The sequence below is a fragment of the Urocampus carinirostris genome, chromosome 9, assembly GCF_059441175.1.
Source record: "Urocampus carinirostris isolate Australia breed hairy pipefish chromosome 9, RoL_Ucar_1.0, whole genome shotgun sequence".
Lineage (NCBI taxonomy): Eukaryota > Metazoa > Chordata > Actinopteri > Syngnathiformes > Syngnathidae > Urocampus > Urocampus carinirostris.
Window position 1 is genome coordinate 30,395,843 of NC_142357.1, and position 6,000 is coordinate 30,401,842.

Below are 6,000 nucleotides of genomic sequence, written 5' to 3' on the forward strand. Positions count from 1 at the left end.
TTTTTTAATTGCTGTATTATGCTTTATGTTGCTGTATGGTATTAGCATATAGAAGAGTTGCCACAATAAGGTAATTTAGTTGCTGATTTACTGATACCCCTTTAAAAGTAACATGAAACCATTTTAAAATAACACTTAGACAAACCTACACCAGATGCCAAATACACTTTTTATTGTAAAAGGATTCTGAACTTTCTTATCTTTTCAAAAATATTTCTGAACTCTACTTAGCTATCAACAGAAAATCGTGTAGGGATTTTTCTAGCTTTAATTTTGAAAATCGTTAGAATTGAAACGAATTATTCTTTACTGCCATCAGTAAATGAATTTGCCTCTAGGTATTGCTGGTGCTCCATCATAAATCTTTTTTTCTCTGAAGGTTGCTAGAATTTCCTACACTGATAAAAAAAAAATACGTTATTACTTTAAGTTCTTTGAGTTCTTATATGAACTGCTAATCCCAAGAAAATGGATTCAATGAACCAGGCAGATAGAAATAGTACACACAATTTATGAACACAGATAATTAATGATAGGGGGGGAAAAAGGGAGGGGAAGGCGCCGGAGAATATGGGCGTTTTCAATCTGTTTGGTAGTTACTAGCACAAAAAGAACATTTCCAGCTTTAATGCTAGTCGATTTGGTGCGATTCCCTTGTACAGAAAAAAAAGCTCATTCCCAAGAACCAGAAAGAAGAAGAAACATGGTGGGTGTCAAATCTGAAATCGGCGGAGGTCTCGTGCTGCGGATGGTCGCAACGTATGGCCCATGTGCTGAACTCAAGGCCTCGATGAGGACGAGCTAACGATCAGCTCCTCTTTTTATGAATTGATCTGCATTTATATAGCACTTTTAAAGTCAAGACTTCCCAAAGCGCTTTACAGTGTGCTTCACATTTCCCAATAGCCGTGCAGCCATGTAACCTGCTTATTGGGGGCATTAGAGGTTCAGTGTCTTACCCAAGGACACTTCGACATGTAACACGGAGGAGCCGGAATTCGAACTGCGATCTCTTGATCCCAAGACGAGCGCTCTACCTCCTGAGCCACTGCCTCTTTTTATGGACATGGGATGCTTGACCAGATCATGCCTCTGGGCGTGGTCTCAGATATCTGAGATATCTGCATTCCTTTCTTCTTACAGAGACGTATTGTGTTACAAGGTTTCACTATCTTTATCGCTCATTTATCATACTCGCACGCCATATAGCGATCAACATTATACACTGCATTTAAACATGTGGTTCCTGTCTAAGCCAATCAGATTAGTTTCCTGGGTTCATGCAATCTCGTTTAAACCAATCAGTGTTGTTTCATTCTTGTTTTTTCCAATAAATGAGTCTCTAGCAATGTTCCCTCTAATTTTCCTTACGGGTCTGAGCGTTCACACAAAGAAGGTGAGCAACACTTGAAACAACAGTGAGCAACCATAATCCCAAGTGTGGCAAGATAATTCATTATCAAACATGTCCAAAACTTGACGTTACAATTTGCTGAGTTTCCGGCGATGCAAAATTATTTTTCTCTTTTGAATGAATTGACAAACGTCGTTTGTTCTTACAATTCTTTCACAAGATATCCATTTCTTTTTATTCCCTGATATATTTTGGCGCAAAATATTAAAATTTTGGGGGGCTTATTTAGTCGGTTGTAAAATACAGAACTGTACTTAATCACAATTTTTAGTGGAAGTACAATGTTGGCAACAAGATTCACTTGATATAATTGGAAATTATTTGAATGCAACACAAACTTTTTCTTCTTTTTTCCGTGTTCTTTTTTCTACTTTTTTTAAAAATTATTTTTTAAAAAGTCTCATTGTGTTTATTTTGTTCCGAGCTGTTACTTTTTTCTTTTTGTTCTCTATTTACTTTTTTCATACGTTTCTTTCTTTTCTTTTTTTCTGGCTTTTTTCTAAATTTTTCCTTCTTTTTTTCTCTTCCTTTTCACTACTTTTTCATTTTGGTATTTTTTTCTTTTTTGTTCTATTCCCCCCTTCCTTTGAGTCATTTTGTGTATTATTTTAAATAATATTTGGTCATGTTGTGATTAAAGAAGCAAAAACAACCTGAAGAGCCATTTAGGACCCGAAAGAGTTCCTTTTAGTGAGCCGAGCCGAAGAAGCCGGTTCTCGACAAACTCTACTAACTTTACTCAACTTCGTTCTCCTTCGACTCGACTTCCAAATACGGCATTTAGGACACAACGTCAGGGGAACCCGTGTATTTTTACCTTCATGCACTGTAACTTTGACTTAAGTCGCTTCTTAATTAGTAATTTTGAGCCCTCATTTTTGTGCGCTGGCTAGATTTTCTTGTGCGCTGAGATCGTGCGAGCAGTGCGCAATTGCAGCTTAGAGGGAACACTGGTCTCTAGACATAGGCGGAGTGTGGTTCCTTCCTGAGCCGGTGGAAGGGCTATCAAAAACCTAAATCTCAGACTCAGAACATGTTCCTTTCTTCATCCCAATACAATCTCAAGTTTCAACCGTGACACTTGGGGAAACCTCTAGCACATTTAATCTTGTTTTTGTAATAGTTTGTCTATTTGAGTCTTGTTAGTTACCCCTACTCCTACAAATGAATTGTTTTCTTTGTTTTTTTTGTTTTTTAATAATCAAAGGGGCTTAGAGCGGTATGTGGGCGTGTCTTGAAAGTGTCAAGCCAAGTTAATTGCACGTTTTGTTTTTCCCGAGCTGGAGTCCGACCAGTGTTCCCTCTAAGCTGTGCGCGTGCGCAATCGCGCACTGCTCGCACATTCTCAGCGCACAAGAAAATCTAGCCAGCGCACAAAAATGAGGGCTCAAAATTACTCATTAAGAAGGGACTCAAGTCAAAGTTACAGTGCATGAAGGTAAAAATACATGGGTTCCCCTGATGTTGTGTCTTATTTTGAAGTCAAGTCGAAGGAGAACGAAGTTGAGTAAAGTTAGTAGAGTTTGTCGGGGAACCGGCTTCTTCGGCACGGCTCACTAAAAGGAAACGGCTCTTTCGGGTCCTAAACGGCTCTTCGGGTTGTTTTTGCTTCTTTAATCCCAACATGACCAAATATTATGTAAAATTATGCACAAAATGACTTAAAGGAAGGGGGGAATAGAACAAAAAAGAAAAAAATACCAAAATGAAAAAGTAGTGAAAAGCTGAGGAAGAGAAAAAGGAAGGAAAATTTTTGAAAAAGCCAGAAAAGAAGAAAAGAAAGAAATGTAGGAAAAAAGTAAACAGAGAACAAAAAGAAAAAAGTAACAGCTCGGAAAAAATAAACACAATGAGATTTTTCTAAAGGAATTTAAAAAAAAGTAGAAAAAAACACGGAAAAAAGAAGAAAAAGTTTGTGTTGCATTCAAATAATTTCCAATTATATCAAGTGAATCTTGTTGCCAACATTGTACTTCCACTAAAAAATGTGATTAAGTACAGTTCTGTATCTTACAACCGACTAAATAAGCCCCCCAAAATGTTAATATTATGCGACAAAAGATATCAGGAAATAAACAGAAATGGATATCTTGTGAAAGAATTGTAAGAACAAACGACGTTTGTAGGCCGTACAACCTTTGCAATAGTACATGAGTCAATTCATTCAAAAGAGAATAATCATTTTGCATTGCCGGAAACTCGGCAAAATGTAACTTGATGTCAAGTTTTGGACACATTTGATAATGACTCAGTTGCCACACTTGGGATTATGGTTGCTCACTGTTGTTTCAAGCGCTGCTCCCCGACTTTGTGTAAACGCTCAGACCCGTGGAAAATTACAGGGAACATTGACTCCGACCTAGCGTTGTTTTTAGTCCAACGCGAATGTGAGCCGACACGTCCGATGGCAAAGGAAGCAGCAGTCACGGGAGGACATCATTAGCGTCGGGAAAGATGCATGAGTCCAGACACTTTGGGAGGCGTCCATTTATTAGAGGTTGGCGCGTGCCCACAAACATGCCCGACTGATGTTTTATTTGCACTTCAGCGCCAAGTGCATGCTTGAGATATATGCTAATTAAAAAAAACAAAAAACTAAAACGTGTGCTTGTTCACAGCAGTGAACGAACGGAGCTAATATCGGCGGAACATCCGAGACGGAGCGAGACACACCTGAGTCTCACGAGATGTTCCCGAATCAATATTTCTCGTCTGACGTTCTGTCGTCTTGAATCATTCCAGACTCGGGTTTAGCGGTCTTTGCCCCTGAGAGCGGTAATTACCGTAGCATCGACTGCGACTTCGATTTACTTTACGTAGATCAATGTAGCCGCCTCGGTTCGTTTGTGCGGTGTGGTGGACGTCGCGTGGTACACAAAAATCCTATTATTACGTAATTACGCCATCGTTAGGAAAACAAATGACCGTCTCTCGTTTGTAAACTTTACGTTTAAATCTGGGTAGTATTCATAAAGACCATTAATAACGCCTTGACCAATAGGTAATTCAGTATATAGTTAAGAACAGGCCTAAAAAAATCCAGCCCGACCCAACCCGGGCCCGCGAGTGTGAATGCCCGACCGAGCCCGAGCCGGTCCAACTAACTACCGTAAATTCCGGACTATAAGCCGCTACTTTTTTCCCTAACTTTCAACCCTGCGGCTTATTCAGTGATGCGGCCAATTTATGTATTTTTATAACGGCCGCCAGCGGCGCTCGAGTGCTGCTACCATTAACTGCCCTGTCAAAGCTATATTATTATTATTATTAAAGCTTTAAAAACTCTCTCAGTGTACCATCTTTCTTTGTAAATATGTGTAACCCATGTATAATATGTATTTGCAACTGTATATTTTTGTAATGTATTTATTTGTATTTATTTTAGAAACTTATTCTGATATGTTTTGCGGGTGAACGAAAAATAAGGGGCGGAACAAACGCGGGGTGCCGAGTTTGAATGGGGTCCGCTAAAGGTGAGGGACAAAGAAGAGGGGGTAAAAAGTTGGTTAAAGAAAAAGGAGTTGCGTGAGTAAATGTGTTCATCTGATATATTTTTCCCACCCTTACCTTTGGAAATATACACTTTTTTCCTTGGATTACTTTCAACGGGACCCGGACTCTGCGGGTCTGCATTAAACCTTAAGTACCGGTATCATTTTGAGTTCATTTCGCCGGCTATGATTTTTGGACTGTGGACTTTGATGAAGGACATTTAGTTTCAATCGCGGGACTTGAAGTCGGGTTCGAGTTAATTTTGTGTTTGTGTTACATGTTTAATTGTGGGCGCATGCGGCTTATATACAGGTGCGGCTTGTGTATGTAAAAAAAGGATTTTCCTTTTAAAATGTGGTGGGTGCGGCTTATAATCAGGTGCGCTCTATAGTCCGTAATTTACGGTAGATTTGCGAGACCGGAATCGAAGCAAATCCAAAATATTATGTTTTATCCATAAGGACTTTGGAGGAGAGGTTATTAATGACAGCAAATTAACGAAAACGTAGTTTAACAAGAAATTATAAACATTTACATCTTTTATATTTCTGTGTCTGCAGAGGTTTCATCAACGAAGAATTTTCCATCATTGGCGGATTTTTTTGAAAAATGTATGGGTTGGAAAATTTCAAGGCCATATATGTCATATATATATATTTATATGTTAATTTTTTTGTATGGGATATATTGGTAGGTATTTATGTGTAGCGAACAGGGTTGAGTAGGGTTACTTTAACTTGATTACTTTCAATTACTTTTGGATTACTCCAATACCATATATGCTAATAAAAGACAAAAGAAACTAAATGTGAATAAAATGATGACTCACAACACGTGGTAAGCTTTCTCTCCTGGCTTTGATCTCTTTGATCTCCGGCAAAACTAACATAAAATGCGACAGAAACAAAATGAAAGCTTGCTAACATCATTTTTGCCGTTCCATGTATTCCGTTACTCCCCAAGCCTGCACCAAATTTAGTCATTTTATTCATGTTGAGTTTCTTTTGTCTTTTATTAGCATATTTGGAGTTGGAGTAATCCAAAAGTAATTGAAAGTAATCCAGTTAAAGTTCTTAACCAATTGAATCAAAGAG